The sequence below is a fragment of the Tasmannia lanceolata genome, unplaced genomic scaffold, assembly GCF_043159265.1.
Source record: "Tasmannia lanceolata isolate RefF3 unplaced genomic scaffold, GAP_Taslan_0.1 ptg000015l, whole genome shotgun sequence".
NCBI classification, from domain to species: Eukaryota; Viridiplantae; Streptophyta; class Magnoliopsida; order Canellales; family Winteraceae; genus Tasmannia; species Tasmannia lanceolata.
Window position 1 is genome coordinate 26117791 of NW_027518692.1, and position 18736 is coordinate 26136526.

The 18736-nt window shown below is 40.2% G+C and overlaps 1 pseudogene; it reads left to right on the forward strand.

The window, feature by feature from the left end:
- Positions 1 to 519: 519 nt before the first annotated feature.
- LOC143891889 (autophagy-related protein 18f-like) lies at positions 520 to 7840 on the forward strand (annotated as a pseudogene).
- The last annotated feature ends 10896 nt before the right edge of the window (positions 7841 to 18736 follow it).

Genomic DNA, 18736 nt, shown 5'->3' on the forward strand with positions numbered 1-18736 from the left:
ACCCTGTGTCAGTAGAAAAGTCAGTAAAAATCAAAAATCATTTTTTCAGAAGGAAGAAGAATAAAGTAATTCCGAAAAATCCAAAAGGATACCAATAGTCGGTCGTCAAGGCATTGTGCCTTCATTAAAAATACTTGGCCCCAGAAAGGTCTGCAGGGGCAGGGGAGTCATATCGAGAAAAAATATTTATTAGCTACAATGGGCGGTTAGTCTCTCTTTAAAAGAAATATTTTGGGTTCCTGTAAGAGAGAGGAGCAAAAAAATCACAGACTAGCCTCCAAGTTTAACCTTCTTCTAAAAGATTTTGACAAACCTTTCCGTCCTCTTCTAACTTCTATGTCTTCCGCTTCTTCGTCTCTTCCGAGCAAGTGGAAGGCACTCTCGTTTGAGGTTAGCGATCTTCAATTTCTCCGAGAATTAAAGTATGATGAACAAATGGCGGCCGAAGAATGTCCAACTCCCAAGGAAATCTACATGACTATCTTGAAGAATTAATGGAAGCAGTTCAAGCGGGAAGCTATGGCTAACAAAGAAAGCTTCTTTCAGATTTCAGGTAAGTCTGATCCGAAGGAAGTATTTGTCCAAATTTATAACATGGATTTTCTCCAGAAGGCTCTAGAAGAAGAGCGCCTTGCGCGTCGCAACGTTGGGAGGAGAATAAGGCGGCAGAGATTGATCGTTTAGAAAAGTTGGTAGGTTCCTCAGATGGTGCCTCCCAGGTGTCAAGAGACTCTTTTGACCGAGAAGTTAGCTTAGAGATTCGAAAAAGGATTGGTGAGGATAGGCAGGTGGCGGATTCTAGATTGATAGACTTTTTGGAATTGGAAGATGATGAAATTGTCCTTCGTGAGGAAATAGACGAACTCTTGGCAATAGGTGATGTCTTTGGAATTGGTTTTGATGATAACTTGGAAGCCACAAAAAACTTATTTCGTTCTATGGCTTTTAGGACCTTGAAGGAGTATAGAGAAGTTGGAAAAGAAAGAAAATGAGGACAAGGGGGCCGAGGGTGGTAACGCTGCATGAAAAACCTTCCGACCCAAAAAAAGGGGGGGGGGATGAGAGAAAAAAAGAAAAAGAGGAAGAAAAAAGAGAAAAAGAGAAATGGAAAGTGAAGAATGATAGGGGAAGTTAGAAAAAGTGGAAAAAGGAAAGATATGATAGACCAGTGGTATAGAAGGAATGAATTTGTTTTAGGTTAGTTTAGGTTGGTTACGAAGGTTTTGTGGAGAGGCTATGCTTGCCGAAGTTTCAATTTTAGGCTGAAGAACTTGAAGGATGAATTTCCCCAGCAATTTACTGACTAAATAGCTTGCCGATCGACAGGCTATATATCCAGAATTTACTTTCTATTGCCGTAGCTTGAGAGATTCGTTCTTTCGCTTCGTTTTTTCTTGATGCTTTAGCTATGTTTTCTTTCCTGGGAGTGGATTAGTTTGGAAGTATTGAGACTAAGGAGGAAATAGCCATCTGTTTTGTGCCGTAGTCTTTCAAGGTGTTGTCTTTGAGATTCTAGGTTGATGGCTAGTAGTAAATCGTTTCCTTATCACGCACAGGTGGTACATACTTTATGGCTGTAAAAAGATGTAAAGGATACAGTCTTCTGTTTAGTTTAGTGCAGGGATGTTTATAATCCAATGTCAATGTTCCGCTTAGCTCAATTGGACTGGTGCTGGTATGTCGGTCCAGTCCACCTTAATATTTTGTAATGCAGGATTAAACTACTGGTCCCAATTACTATCTCAATATTAATGAAATATGTCAATTAAAAAAAAAGTTTAGAGAGAAGCTTCAAGGGTGAAGGCTATCTCAATATTGATGGCTACGTGTAAAAACCTTCACAAATCTGTCCGTTTTTGCCTCCACAGTTTGAAGGGTTGGGATCATCCAGTGGAGCTGATTTTTTGGGCACATCCTATCAATGTGAGGGCCTATCAAATGAATGGTTTGGATCACCCAAATAATGTGGGCCCACTGTATTTTAAGCCGTCAGTGTAGCTAAGTTTGCTACACCAATGTGTAGCTACACTTTTCTCACACACACACACACATCTATATATATATATATATATATATATATATATATATATATAGAGAGAGAGAGAGAGAGAGAGAGAGAGAGAGAGAGAGAGAGGAAACTGTTGAACACCAAGCTTATGGTACGCTCGAGTGCCCAATCACATGTGGGCCCACTTTGTTAGGATGATCCAAAGCATTCATTTGAAAGGCCCTTACATAGATGGGGTGTGTACCAAAAATCAAGTCCATAGGATCATCCTAACCCATCCATTTGTGGAGGTCAAAATGAACAAACACTGTTTGTCCACAAATCTGCCCATTTTTACCCTCCACTTTTGGAGGGGTTAGGATGATTCAATGGACCTGATTTTTGGTACACACCCATGATAGGGCCTTGCAGATGAATGGTTTGAATCACCACAAAAAATGTGGGACCCATGTGATTGGGCACTCGAGAGCACCAACACCAACAGTTTCCTCATATATATATATATAGGAATTTGTTAAGGTCCATCGCAAAAGGCATTTCGCGGTTAGTTTGCCGCATGTGTGACCAGCCACCTCGTGAATGGAGACAAAAGCTACTGTCTCCATTCAAGAGGTGGCTGGCTTAACGTGTGACAGACTAGCCTCAAAATGCCTTCTGCGATGGACGCTAGCAATATATATATATATATATATATATATATATATATATATATATATATATATATATATATATATATATATATAGAGTTAAGTGAAGCTACACATACGTGTAGCTAAGTTAGCTACACCAACGGCTTAAAATACAGTGGGCCCACATTGTTTGGGTGATCCAAACCATTCATTTGATAGACCCTCACATTGATAGGGTGTGCCCAAAAAATCAGCTACATAGGATCATCCCCACCCTTCAAACTGTGGAGGCAAAAATGGACAGATTTGTGAAGGTTGTTAGGCGTCCATTTTTGCCTCCACAAATCGTAGGGTTGGGATGATCCTATAGAGCTGATTTTTTGGGCACACCCTATCTATATGAGGGCCCATCAAATGAATGGTTTGCATCACCCAAACAATGTGGGGCCCACTGTATTTTAAGCCGTTGGTGTAGCTAAGTTAGCTACACGTATGTGTAGCTACACTTTTCTCATATATATATATATATATATATATATATATATATATATATATACAGAGAGAGAGAGAGAGAGAGAGAGAGAGAGAGAGAGAGAGAGAGAGAGAAAACATTTCCTACACACTTGTGTAGGTAAGTTACCTACACACTAGCTTAAAATACATAGGGGACCCACATTGTTTGGGTGATCCAAATTCATTTGAATGGTCCTCACAGAGATAGGGTGTCCACAAAAAATCAGATCCATAGGATCATCTCAACCCTACGATTTGTGGAGGTAAAATGGACGTGTATAAACCTTCACAAATTAGTCCATTTTTTGCCTCCATAGTTTGAATGGTTGGGATGATCCTATGGATCTGATTTTTTGTGGACACTCTATCTATGTGAGGACCATTCAAATGAATGGTTTGGATCACCCAAACAATGTGGCCCCCCCCTATGTATTTTAAGCTAGTGTGTAGGTAACTTACCTACACAAGTGTGTAGGAAATGTTCTCTCTCATATATATATATATATATATATATAGCTGTCTCCATTCAAGAGGTGGCTGGCCTAACGTGTGACAGACTAGCCTCGAAATGCCTTCTGCGATGGACGCTACCAACACTTTCCTCATATATATATATATATATATATATATATATATATATATATATATATATATATATATATATATATATATATATATATATATGGGAAAGGTGTGCGTACTCGGTCGAGTAGATAAGCTTATCTACTCGGTCGGGTTAAAAACAGTGGGGGCCCACATTTTTTGGGTGATCCAAACCATTCATTTGAAAGGCCCTTACCTAGATAGGGTGTCCACAAAAAGTCAGCCCCATAGTATCATCCTAACCCATCCAACAGTGGAGGGAAAAATAGGGAAAAATGGACAAACACAGCTTGTCCATGTAGACACCCCATTTTGACCGGACCCAAGTTCGTGTCGTTTGGGCAAAGCCTCGTCAAATCAGTGAGCTGGGGTCCCAAATTGAACCTCGGGGTAGCTTAAGGTCTCACCGTGGCTCCTACAAAATTTCGTTGAAATCCGAATTGATTTGCCTTGCGAACGAGCCTCGAGAACATCGTAGTATAAGTGTATATGGGGGTTGAATTAATCGAGGTAGGGGCTGTCCATGGGAGAAAAAGAGATAAAAATATCATTTTCATATAAAAGGGGGGTAGATTGTCCCGATTGAGCTTGAGCCAAGTTCGTGCGCCAATTGGATTTTGTGCGCCCATTAATTTGGGGGGTGCCAATATCAGCAGTCCAGTTTTTTTTAAATATATATAAAAGAAAAATTAACGAGAGAAAGGGAGGACTGTTCATTTCTCGCAGAGAGAGAGAGATCCGGATCTCACAGCTTTTCCGATCAAGGTCTGAGCATTTCCGGCCAGATCCCGATCTTATTCCGGTCGATTTCTCTTCTCAAGTTTGTATAGATCTCATTTTTCTCAAAGAAAAGAGAGCGAATCTGTGAGAAAGCTTCTACCATCCGATCATCTTCTCCGGCATGTCTTGCCGGAATCCGGCAATTAGATCCCTTCTTCGATCTTTATTTCTACTCAAGATCCGCTTTAGCTCCTTCTCCTTCTTCTTGTCCGGCTAGAATTTAACCGGATTTTGATCGTTGTTCTAGGTTCCGATTTTCATTAAACCTATCTTTTCTGATTCAAACCCTAAATCAAATTTCCAAACTCTAAACTTCAGATCCGTCACTTGTTCGTCATTAGAAACCTTAGATCCATATCTGTTTAGTCATAGGAGCTCAAATCTGGTTGTTTTAATCAAAGTCTTGGACAATATCAGTTTGGTTTTCATCATCGGATCTGAATTTATAGAGGAATAAGCATTCATTGAAAAAGGAAAAGGGGATCTGGAAGTTTACTTTGAAGCAAGAAGAGCAAAGAGGATCGGACATGTTTTCAGGTTTAGTGGTGGAATGTTCTTCAAGGCCTCAAAAGAAAGCAACATCACACAACATGAAGACTAGGCCTAGAAAGAGTCAACCTTGGGATATAAAGTGCAGGCCTACTGTTTATGCACCCTTTTCTATTCTCCCACCTGATTGGACTCTCATCCAACGTGTATACCAGGTCCTTAAAGTTCATGTATATCAACTGTTTGATGAAATGCCACAGCCAATGACTAGATGGGAATAGCCAGCTTTTGAGCTTCTCATGCACTTCCCAATGCTCAAAAGTTAATATGAAGAGGGTGTCCTTCGACAAGTTCTTTTGCTGGGTTATAAGTTCGGTTTCCAAGTTTGGGATGTTGAGGAGGCTGATGATGTGCGTGAGCTGGTATCAAGACTTGATGGCCCTGTTTCTTTTTTGCCAATGCAATGTAAACCACTACCATTAAAGAGATCAGACGATAAATTTGCAAATGTTCGTCCATTGCTGCTTGTCGCTGGAGATGAAAATCTTTCTGGTGGTGGTAATATTCAAGATGGGTTTGACTCTTCCTGCAATGGGAGTTCCACTAATTTCCACGAGCCGGAAAATGGTCACTTTATGCCTACAATTGTTCGATTTTATTCGTTGAGGTCACACTCTTATGTCCACGTCCTAAATTCCAGAATAGCTGTATACTCAATAAGGTGCAGCCCCCGAGTTGTGGCTATTTCCCAATCAGCTCAGATACATTGCTTTGATGCTGCAACACTGGAGAGAGAATACACCATTCTTACTTATCCTGTAGTCTCATGTTGCCTTGGTTCCGGAGGTATAGGCTATGGACCACTTGCTGTGGGCCCCAGATGGTTGGCTTATACAGGAAGTCCAGTTCCTATTTCAAGTACTGGCCGTGTCAGTCCACAACATTTGACTCGTGCTACAAGTGTATCCACTTCTCCCGCAAACGGGAACCTGGTTGCACACTATGCAAACGAGTCAAGCAAGCAACTTGCTGTTGGTATTGTGACCCTTGGCGATATGGGATACAAGAAGTTGTCTAAGTACTGCTCAGAGCTTCTACCCGATTGCAATAATTCTATGAGACCTGGGACTACTGGTTGGAAAACAAATGGGACCATTAACGGACATTTTCCTGTCACAGAAAATGCTGGAATGGTCATTGTCAGATACATAAGCAAATCTGTTGTTACTCAGTTTAGGGCTCGCAGAAGTCCTATTTCAGCATTATGCTTTGATCCTAGCGGGATCCTATTGGTGACTGCGTCAGTTCAGGGTCACAACATTAATGTTTTCCGGATTATGCCCTCTCCCCTTGGAAGCTCATCAGGATTTGACGCAACTGGATCTTATGTGCATCTTTATAGCCTGCAACGTGGCTTCACAAATGCGGTTATACAGGACATTAGTTTCAGTAATGACAGCCGATGGATTATGATTAGTTCCTCAGGGGGAACAAGTCATTTATTTGCAATATCCCCTCCCGGAGGGACCACAAACCTTCACAGTAGTGATGCTAGTTTTATCGATGGCAGCAGTGGGTTGGGCCTCACAACTATGACAACAGTTCGTTGGCCGACCTAGCACAGGTTCATCTAAGCCTAATCAACAAGGTCTTTGTGGTTCCTGTCCACCGGTCACACTATCTGCTGTGAGCAGAATAAAGAATGGGAATAATAGTTGGAGAGGCACCGTAAGTGGTGCAGCTGCAGCTGCAACAGGTAGGGTTAGTTCTCTTCATGGTGCTATTGCCTCAGCTTTCCATAATTGCAAGGGCAACGGTGTTTACCCAGATGCCAACTCATTGAAGACAAAGCAACACCTCTTGGTGTTCTCTCCTTCTGGCAGTATAATACAGTATATGCTGCATATTTGTACTGGGGGTGATATTGGGACTGCCATTTCTGGATTAAGCACCGCATTGTACGAAGCAAATCAAGATAATGATGGGGGCTTAGTTGTTGAGGCAGTTCAGAAATGGGATATTTGTCAGAGGCAGAACAGGAGAGAATGGGAAAATAATATGGACGTTTATGGTGAACATTCTAATGGCGACATCAATAAATTTTTCCCAAAAGGGATAAGAAAGGGGACTGGTATCTATCATAGTGATAGTGGACTGGTTAGAAATAGGAAGCATGGTACCGAGGAGAAACATCACTTGTATATTTCAGAGGCTGAGTTGCAGATGTATCCAGTTCAGGCCCCATTATGGGCAAAATCTGAGATATACTTTCGTGTGATGATGGATGGCATCAAAACAGATAGTGAAGATGTTCTGGAAGGGGAAGTAGAAATAGAAAGAGTCCCCACGCGGATGATTGAAGCTAGGTCAAAAGATCTGGTACCGGTCTCTCATTATCTTCAAACTCCCAAATTCCTGCAATCAAGGGTTACTGCTTTAGACAGCAATCGGAATGGGGTGTTGCTGCGTCAAAAGTCTTCACTCTCAGAAGATGGGAGGCTTTCACGCCGAAGCAGCTGTAGCTCTTTTGATGGTACGTCTAATGGTGTTGCAGTGGTGGCCGAGCTTCACAATACCATTCTTGATAATGGTTGGGGTGAACTTCAAGCGTCGATGGAATTGACTAAGGGATTTGTAAATAAAAGTGACAGCCCGAAATTAAAGTCTTCGCTCGTGTTTGTAAATAACAGAGAGAGCACAAAGATGGAAGCCCAGCTCGAGTTTGTAAATAACAGAGAAAGCCCAAAGATGGCGACCCACTTTGAGGATGATGATAATGATCCGGACTAAGATGTTTTGTAAATAATAGCACGGGCGATGAAGGCGCTAGCCTAAGCCCATCCTTAGGGGACTTGTTCAGTCCAAGTAGCATACCCCTCATTTGTATATAGGAGACTTGCCCAGTCTCATCAGATGTTTACATCATTGGCGTCTCGGAGACAAGCCTTGTCTCATATAGAGAGTTTCCCCTTTAGGAGGCTTACATAGCCTCATGTTAGAATAACCCTTCCTCCTGGCGAGTCTTTGACTCAATTTTACCCTTTTTTTTAGTAGTGTTTTTAGTGAGTCTCTGACTCATTTGTGCTCCTTTCTTTAGTGTGTTGGTTAGGAGTTCACCTTTAGCTTTGTTGTCATTCATTCTTGTTTGAGACTAACTCAGTCATATAGAGCCTTCCCTGCCTGGGATCTTAGATTGTTTTCTCTGTTCTTGGGACACTTCTTTACGTGTTGTGGTTCGTCTCTTTGAGACGCTTATTGTTTGTTCGGAGTTTCCCCTTTTGATTTAGGGCTTTGCCCTAGTTTGTGGTATTACTTGCGTGTCCCTTTAATATTGAAAACATTTAAAGGTTTAGAGTATTGGAAAAGCTTTAAAATCCAAAAACATTAGAAATTTAAAACTCAAAAACATTTGAAAACTTTAAAAATATCAAAAACATTTGAAAAACATTAAAAACCCTTAAATCATTTGGAGTGTTAGGTTTTAGTTAGGAGAGTTCGTTTCCGAACTACGTCGGCTTGATCCTCTTTCACGAGGTACGTAGTGCAGCTTGGGATCCATATCCCAAGTCCAGCCAAACTTTTTGTAAATAATGTTTTAAACCTTCTTCAAAAACCTTTAAAACCTTGTTTTCAAAAGATCTTCCTCTAGAGTTAGGAGTTTCTTTTTTATAGGGTGTTTGATTGTTTGTTTGTTGTGTGCTTGTTTTAGAGTTAGGGGTCTGTCCTAGAGTTATAGGAGCGCCTCCGTCCGGTCAGTTGGCGATTCACATCGCCGACTGATGACTAGGTCTTGGATACGTTAGTGATCCCATTGTTTTCCTTAGGAAACACAGCCTAGTTACACATAGGTTGTAGGAACCACTTGCATTAGCTTAGGGCTAATCTGCATTTAGTTAGGGCATATAGGGTGTCCTAAAATCTACAATTCATTGGAATCTAAATGATCGCTTAAGAAGCTTTAATAACTAGTCCGGTCTTTTAGGTCGTGTCTAGGATAGAGGTTTAGATGTCCTAGGCATCATAGCTTAGAATAGGCGCGAAGAACTACGTTGCCTTGATTCTCGTGGAGGCGGGGATACGTAGGCTTCTTTGGATGAACATCAGATCATCTAAGGACTCGGGCTTAAACATTAGAGTCTTAGGGTCTGTTGTTAGCACTTAGGGCTTGTGTTTGTATATCGATTTTTACATAGGATCATGATAGTTTGTGTTCATCTCCTTGCTTACTTACGTACTTAGCTATAGCATTTACCTGCTTATGTGTTTTACCTAGCTGCTTAGTTGTAGCTCTTACTTGCTTAGTTGTAGCTCTACCTGCTTAGCTGTAGTTCTCACATATTTAGCTGTAATTCTCTATCTTTATTAGGTTACTGATTATTATCTTTTACTATCATCTACTGATGTTTGCTCATTGCGCAGGTTTATCTTCTTAGCTGTAACACTTTACGGTATTTCTGCATTTTCTATCTGTCATTTACTGCTTTCTAGATGAGATGTGTTAGGATTTTATATTAGGCGCTATGTATTCGCCCCATTGTAGATAGGCGCTATGTGCACGCCGTAGGTTTTTATTTCATTATTCTATTATTTGCCTGGCATTTTTGTTTGTTCCTTATTTCATTTACTATTCATGATCAACTGCTAATTTTAGATTTCCTTTCCTGTACAGACTTATACCTGTAGCTGTAGCATGCATGTGTTCGTCTACCAGAACTTAGACACCTATTAGGCATGTCACTCATAACCTAGTTGTCATTAGGTGACATTTATTTCGGTTCTTTTGTGTGTGCTTATTTTCATCTCCGAGACATGCATGATTAGATAGACGTTTTCTCGGAGATGCGTGTTCCCATTTCATATGATTTTTGCTTGAAACTCTTCAAGGTTAATAATAAATGGCATAAGAGACCAAGTGTTCGCACTCGGGCGAATTGGGGGCGCTCTTCGGACCTTCTCCATTCGTCATCAGGCACGGACCTTCTGTATCTCTGGTTATCCATTGCAAACAGAGCATTTGTTTTGGTTCCATGGCGTGTCCATGGATGGCGACTCTGAGTTATATTTTCAGATATATCTTGGTTTCGAGCCCTGGCTCCGGATCAGGATGTATCTTTCTTTTTATGTCGCCACTCATGCTATGCTGTGAGGGTGGCATCCGTTTCGAGAGTTCCCTGGTAGAGCTCTCCTTCACATTGTGGAGATCTTTGAGGATCGCAGGAGGGATCTCGCGTCCCTCGGCACCGTCCTCAGGATCGGGGTCCACAGGCTGGCGACTCTGCTGGGGAGTTCTTGGAACATTGCCTAACTCTACAAAAATGCCATTTGTTACTAACTTTGAAGAATTTTGGGCTAAAATCATTATAAATGGGAATTTAATCGATTAGAATCCAGGGGCGCCAATTAAATGCGTAAATAAAACAAAGGTTCACACACCACTTTCATCCATGCATATATTATCTGTTTTGTGGTTACTTTCTGCTATGGTTTGCTGTGGATATACTATCAGATGACCTATTCGAGATACTATGAGTAGGAGCCGTGAGGGCTATACCCGCCTTCTAGTGCCACCGCACCAGTAGTATACTCAGCACCTGGACACTTCGTGTGTAAAACGGACATAGTTCGTACACTGGACTCTATGTCACAGTGTACAAGTAACTATGCACCCGGCCAGGTGGACCTCACATCGGTACCCCTTCTATATATTGCATTGTCCTCTTGTTTGCATATAAGGACGAACATGTGTTACTTACACTTGTGGAGCCTAGAGTTAGGGGCCTTGTCCTATCTATAGATTAGGGTAGCTCACTTTATGTGGCTACAGACACAGTCCTAGTACACTCATCAGTCTGTCAAGAGTCAAGATTTCTTTGACTCCGCTAGATTAGACTAGGATTGGTGCTCCTGGTTAGGGTGTATATGTATATATACTTATTTATATTGATTATTAGTTTAGGGCTTTCGTATTTGATGAGGGTTCCTTATCTAATTCAAATCAATTATATGAATCCAATTTTTAGATTTTGACCTAGCCTATGGCTCTTTCTCTGTCACTTTCGTGACCGTGGGTTATCTTGTAAATCCATTGGTTACATTCCACCTGTATATCCATTGGTTAGGATTTACCTTTTTATAGAGATTTTTTGTACATAAAAATTATTTGAGTGTTCATCTTTCATTCAGATTTTAGATCCGGTCCTTGACCATACTTTTGTCATTCTTATGGCCATGGTCTATCATATGAGCCATTGATTACCCATTTGATCTATGTTTTTCCGTCCTTCACTTTATACTCTTGTATCACACCGTGATCATTAATGGATTGGTTATGTCTTGCCCATCTATCCCGTGAGTGCATGATTAATGCTGAGATCAAAACCTATTCAGATTAAGGGTGTTTATCGTTCTTGACTCTTTCATACCTGAAAGAAGAGAAGTCATACCCGAAGAAAATTTAAAGGAGTTGATTGAGGATTTCTTTGAGACCCAGTTTACTTAGATCATGTCATCATTTTTGACATTTTGACTTGAGGTACCAAAAGATATGCTTAAGATTGCTCTTATTTCTATTTGTTCAGAATTCTTATCTCATGACTGTTGATCTAGTGTGTGCGCTTCCAAGTCAAGAGTCTGTGTTCAACGAAAGACCATTCCTCCAAAAGACTAACCACTTTCAAATACATTTGATCAAGGCAGTTTAATGCTTCCCTATATTGCCAACATAGCCTTTTATTGTCCCACTTAACCCTGGCTTTGTAGGATTACCCTTTTCGAGATTCATACTTCAGGATCAAGCTCAGTAGATACCTTTATCATGGAGGAGGGTGTATGGCCCAAGAACTTTCAGTGCCACTCTCTTGCTCATGAAGAAGTGTCGAGTTTTCAGAGTTTGTCTTTTGTTGAGTTTATACCAACTCTTGTGTCAAATTTGGTAAGTCCAGTGGTGTCATCAATAATTCAGAATGTATAGTGTTTGTCAGTCTTCTTGTCGAGTCAATGTCCAGTCTGCTGTTAAGTCTGATGTAGAGCCCATTGAGGCGCGTCAAAGAGTTACTGATGTACTTGCATTTTTCAATTCAATAAAGTTGTTGATTTCGTATCTTTGATATTCTTTGATTCACCCTTGGATTTAATGTTTAAGTAACTAAAGACACCCTTCTCGGATGAGAATGCAGACGGAATTCCCTTCGAGATCTGAAACATGATCAAACGAGAGGAAGAGCGTCGAGCATAGCCACTCAAAGAAGAAATCGAAGCCATTGATAGTGGTATCGAAATCTGAAACTCGGGAATGATGGATTGGCAAAACTTTATCTCCTGAAGAGAGCGAGGAATTGATAAACCTGTTTATGGGGGTTTGAGATAGTCTTGCTTGATCCTATAAGGATAAAATCGGGTGAACACCCTGTTGTTGTGAAAAGCAAGACTCCATCAGCTTTAGATATCAGTCGAAAAGCAAAATCCAAGAGAGTAGAGCATCAGACATCCAGTTGAGCTGATGAGAAGTTTAGAGACGACTTTCAGAAAATGAAGTCATCAATTCGAACCCGAAAAGAGCTTTTGAGATACATGTTTTCAATGAGATTCTGAGGTGGAATATTTCAAGAAAAAAGACATTTTTAATGTTTAGAATATGAGAGAAAGACAAAGAGAAGGGAATGTGTCCATATGACAATTCTTTTGGAATATCAAAGACCCAGATGATGAAGTCAATGAGATAGATCGCAGATGAGAATCGTCTTTACTATTTGGAGACAAATGAAAGTTGAAGAATCTTGAGCATGAATTCAAGATCTCGAGAAGAGAATGGAGCACCGTGGTTAAAGTCTTGCCAGAAAACCGCCAGACTCCTCGATAAAAATATTCAAAGTCTTTGAGCCTTAAGCAAAAGAGCTTATGCGCCAAAACACCAGGAGGTCATCCTTGGACGTTTGAGCCTTTATAGCCAAAATCCTAACGTTTAAAAATTCGTTTGTAAACCCTTTGGGCCAAAAATTCAAATCAAACCATTTTTAAAAAAAACCACATTATAAACCAGGGGCATTTTTTTTTATGAGTTTGAACTACGTTATGACCTGATCCCCATCTCTTCAGGGGTACGTAGGCAGTTTGATTAATTCAGATTCGGTCAACCTTGGGGATAAAAGCTAAATCATTCCCCTTTTAAAATTTTGAAGCTTAAAAGCTAAACCATTCTTTGTAAACCCCAAAGCGAACTACGCGGATCTGATCCTCCATTTTTGGGGTACGTAGGTAGTCTGGCAAGACCAGATTCGGTCCAAATCGTTTGAACTTTTGATATCTAACCCTTTTGAACCCAAGCCCACCTAGAAAGTCCTTCTGGTGAAACAAGCAAAGGTTCAAGGCGAATGAAAAAAAAACAGAAAGAAAAGAAAAGAACGAGAGTCTGAAGACCCGTTAGGTTGAAAATCCGAAAGGGCGGCCTAGAGAAAAGTGAGAACCATTTTCTTGCTAAGTCTACAACCAAAGGAGTTGGCTTATGCAAAGTGAGGGTAGCGGTCTGATAGATTGAAAACTCAAGAAGGCAATCTAGTCAGAGGCAAGGATTTTTCATAAATAGTGAGCTAATGAGATAAAGGAAGAGTTCCTCAGTTATGAAGAATTCCAAAATTCGAGTGCGAGTAGTGCAAGCAAGAGTTGAGACAAGTGGTATGTTAGACCGAAAACATGGAAGAACAATAGTTGTGACTTCTTGGGAAGAGGGTGTATGGCCCAAGAACTTTCAATGCCACTCTCTTGCTCATGAAGAAGTGTCGAGTTTTCAGAGTTTGTCTTTTGTTGAGTTTATACCAACTCTTGTGTCAAATTTGGTAAGTCCAGTGGTGTCATCAATAATTCAGAATGTATAGTGTTTGTCAGTCTTCTTGTCGAGTCAATGTCCAGTCTGCTGTTAAGTCTGATGTAGAGCCCATTGAGGCGCGTCAAAGAGTTACTGATGTACTTGCATTTTTCAATTCAATAAAGTTGTTGATTTCGTATCTTTGATATTCTTTGATTCACCCTTGGATTTAATGTTTAAGTAACTAAAGACACCCTTCTCGGATGAGAATGCAGACGGAATTCCCTTCGAGATCTGAAACATGATCAAACGAGAGGAAGAGCGTCGAGCATAGCCACTCAAAGAAGAAATCGAAGCCATTGATAGTGGTATCGAAATCTGAAACTCGGGAATGATGGATTGGCAAAACTTTATCTCCTGAAGAGAGCGAGGAATTGATAAACCTGTTTATGGGGGTTTGAGATAGTCTTGCTTGATCCTATAAGGATAAAATCGGGTGAACACCCTGTTGTTGTGAAAAGCAAGACTCCATCAGCTTTAGATATCAGTCGAAAAGCAAAATCCAAGAGAGTAGAGCATCAGACATCCAGTTGAGCTGATGAGAAGTTTAGAGACGACTTTCAGAAAATGAAGTCATCAATTCGAACCCGAAAAGAGCTTTTGAGATACATGTTTTCAATGAGATTCTGAGGTGGAATATTTCAAGAAAAAAGACATTTTTAATGTTTAGAATATGAGAGAAAGACAAAGAGAAGGGAATGTGTCCATATGACAATTCTTTTGGAATATCAAAGACCCAGATGATGAAGTCAATGAGATAGATCGCAGATGAGAATCGTCTTTACTATTTGGAGACAAATGAAAGTTGAAGAATCTTGAGCATGAATTCAAGATCTCGAGAAGAGAATGGAGCACCGTGGTTAAAGTCTTGCCAGAAAACCGCCAGACTCCTCGATAAAAATATTCAAAGTCTTTGAGCCTTAAGCAAAAGAGCTTATGCGCCAAAACACCAGGAGGTCATCCTTGGACGTTTGAGCCTTTATAGCCAAAATCCTAACGTTTAAAAATTCGTTTGTAAACCCTTTGGGCCAAAAATTCAAATCAAACCATTTTTTAAAAAAACCACATTATAAACCAGGGGCATTTTTTTTTATGAGTTTGAACTACGTTATGACCTGATCCCCATCTCTTCAGGGGTACGTAGGCAGTTTGATTAATTCAGATTCGGTCAACCTTGGGGATAAAAGCTAAATCATTCCCCTTTTAAAATTTTGAAGCTTAAAAGCTAAACCATTCTTTGTAAACCCCAAAGCGAACTACGCGGATCTGATCCTCCATTTTTGGGGTACGTAGGTAGTCTGGCAAGACCAGATTCGGTCCAAATCGTTTGAACTTTTGATATCTAACCCTTTTGAACCCAAGCCCACCTAGAAAGTCCTTCTGGTGAAACAAGCAAAGGTTCAAGGCGAATGAAAAAAAAACAGAAAGAAAAGAAAAGAACGAGAGTCTGAAGACCCGTTAGGTTGAAAATCCGAAAGGGCGGCCTAGAGAAAAGTGAGAACCATTTTCTTGCTAAGTCTACAACCAAAGGAGTTGGCTTATGCAAAGTGAGGGTAGCGGTCTGATAGATTGAAAACTCAAGAAGGCAATCTAGTCAGAGGCAAGGATTTTTCATAAATAGTGAGCTAATGAGATAAAGGAAGAGTTCCTCAGTTATGAAGAATTCCAAAATTCGAGTGCGAGTAGTGCAAGCAAGAGTTGAGACAAGTGGTATGTTAGACCGAAAACATGGAAGAACAATAGTTGTGACTTCTTGGGAAGAGGGTGTATGGCCCAAGAACTTTCAATGCCACTCTCTTGCTCATGAAGAAGTGTCGAGTTTTCAGAGTTTGTCTTTTGTTGAGTTTATACCAACTCTTGTGTCAAATTTGGTAAGTCCAGTGGTGTCATCAATAATTCAGAATGTATAGTGTTTGTCAGTCTTCTTGTCGAGTCAATGTCCAGTCTGCTGTTAAGTCTGATGTAGAGCCCATTGAGGCGCGTCAAAGAGTTACTGATGTACTTGCATTTTTCAATTCAATAAAGTTGTTGATTTCGTATCTTTGATATTCTTTGATTCACCCTTGGATTTAATGTTTAAGTAACTAAAGACACCCTTCTCGGATGAGAATGCAGACGGAATTCCCTTCGAGATCTGAAACATGATCAAACGAGAGGAAGAGCGTCGAGCATAGCCACTCAAAGAAGAAATCGAAGCCATTGATAGTGGTATCGAAATCTGAAACTCGGGAATGATGGATTGGCAAAACTTTATCTCCTGAAGAGAGCGAGGAATTGATAAACCTGTTTATGGGGGTTTGAGATAGTCTTGCTTGATCCTATAAGGATAAAATCGGGTGAACACCCTGTTGTTGTGAAAAGCAAGACTCCATCAGCTTTAGATATCAGTCGAAAAGCAAAATCCAAGAGAGTAGAGCATCAGACATCCAGTTGAGCTGATGAGAAGTTTAGAGACGACTTTCAGAAAATGAAGTCATCAATTCGAACCCGAAAAGAGCTTTTGAGATACATGTTTTCAATGAGATTCTGAGGTGGAATATTTCAAGAAAAAAGACATTTTTAATGTTTAGAATATGAGAGAAAGACAAAGAGAAGGGAATGTGTCCATATGACAATTCTTTTGGAATATCAAAGACCCAGATGATGAAGTCAATGAGATAGATCGCAGATGAGAATCGTCTTTACTATTTGGAGACAAATGAAAGTTGAAGAATCTTGAGCATGAATTCAAGATCTCGAGAAGAGAATGGAGCACCGTGGTTAAAGTCTTGCCAGAAAACCGCCAGACTCCTCGATAAAAATATTCAAAGTCTTTGAGCCTTAAGCAAAAGAGCTTATGCGCCAAAACACCAGGAGGTCATCCTTGGACGTTTGAGCCTTTATAGCCAAAATCCTAACGTTTAAAAATTCGTTTGTAAACCCTTTGGGCCAAAAATTCAAATCAAACCATTTTTTAAAAAAACCACATTATAAACCAGGGGCATTTTTTTTTATGAGTTTGAACTACGTTATGACCTGATCCCCATCTCTTCAGGGGTACGTAGGCAGTTTGATTAATTCAGATTCGGTCAACCTTGGGGATAAAAGCTAAATCATTCCCCTTTTAAAATTTTGAAGCTTAAAAGCTAAACCATTCTTTGTAAACCCCAAAGCGAACTACGCGGATCTGATCCTCCATTTTTGGGGTACGTAGGTAGTCTGGCAAGACCAGATTCGGTCCAAATCGTTTGAACTTTTGATATCTAACCCTTTTGAACCCAAGCCCACCTAGAAAGTCCTTCTGGTGAAACAAGCAAAGGTTCAAGGCGAATGAAAAAAAAACAGAAAGAAAAGAAAAGAACGAGAGTCTGAAGACCCGTTAGGTTGAAAATCCGAAAGGGCGGCCTAGAGAAAAGTGAGAACCATTTTCTTGCTAAGTCTACAACCAAAGGAGTTGGCTTATGCAAAGTGAGGGTAGCGGTCTGATAGATTGAAAACTCAAGAAGGCAATCTAGTCAGAGGCAAGGATTTTTCATAAATAGTGAGCTAATGAGATAAAGGAAGAGTTCCTCAGTTATGAAGAATTCCAAAATTCGAGTGCGAGTAGTGCAAGCAAGAGTTGAGACAAGTGGTATGTTAGACCGAAAACATGGAAGAACAATAGTTGTGACTTCTTGGGAAGAGGGTGTATGGCCCAAGAACTTTCAATGCCACTCTCTTGCTCATGAAGAAGTGTCGAGTTTTCAGAGTTTGTCTTTTGTTGAGTTTATACCAACTCTTGTGTCAAATTTGGTAAGTCCAGTGGTGTCATCAATAATTCAGAATGTATAGTGTTTGTCAGTCTTCTTGTCGAGTCAATGTCCAGTCTGCTGTTAAGTCTGATGTAGAGCCCATTGAGGCGCGTCAAAGAGTTACTGATGTACTTGCATTTTTCAATTCAATAAAGTTGTTGATTTCGTATCTTTGATATTCTTTGATTCACCCTTGGATTTAATGTTTAAGTAACTAAAGACACCCTTCTCGGATGAGAATGCAGACGGAATTCCCTTCGAGATCTGAAACATGATCAAACGAGAGGAAGAGCGTCGAGCATAGCCACTCAAAGAAGAAATCGAAGCCATTGATAGTGGTATCGAAATCTGAAACTCGGGAATGATGGATTGGCAAAACTTTATCTCCTGAAGAGAGCGAGGAATTGATAAACCTGTTTATGGGGGTTTGAGATAGTCTTGCTTGATCCTATAAGGATAAAATCGGGTGAACACCCTGTTGTTGTGAAAAGCAAGACTCCATCAGCTTTAGATATCAGTCGAAAAGCAAAATCCAAGAGAGTAGAGCATCAGACATCCAGTTGAGCTGATGAGAAGTTTAGAGACGACTTTCAGAAAATGAAGTCATCAATTCGAACCCGAAAAGAGCTTTTGAGATACATGTTTTCAATGAGATTCTGAGGTGGAATATTTCAAGAAAAAAGACATTTTTAATGTTTAGAATATGAGAGAAAGACAAAGAGAAGGGAATGTGTCCATATGACAATTCTTTTGGAATATCAAAGACCCAGATGATGAAGTCAATGAGATAGATCGCAGATGAGAATCGTCTTTACTATTTGGAGACAAATGAAAGTTGAAGAATCTTGAGCATGAATTCAAGATCTCGAGAAGAGAATGGAGCACCGTGGTTAAAGTCTTGCCAGAAAACCGCCAGACTCCTCGATAAAAATATTCAAAGTCTTTGAGCCTTAAGCAAAAGAGCTTATGCGCCAAAACACCAGGAGGTCATCCTTGGACGTTTGAGCCTTTATAGCCAAAATCCTAACGTTTAAAAATTCGTTTGTAAACCCTTTGGGCCAAAAATTCAAATCAAACCATTTTT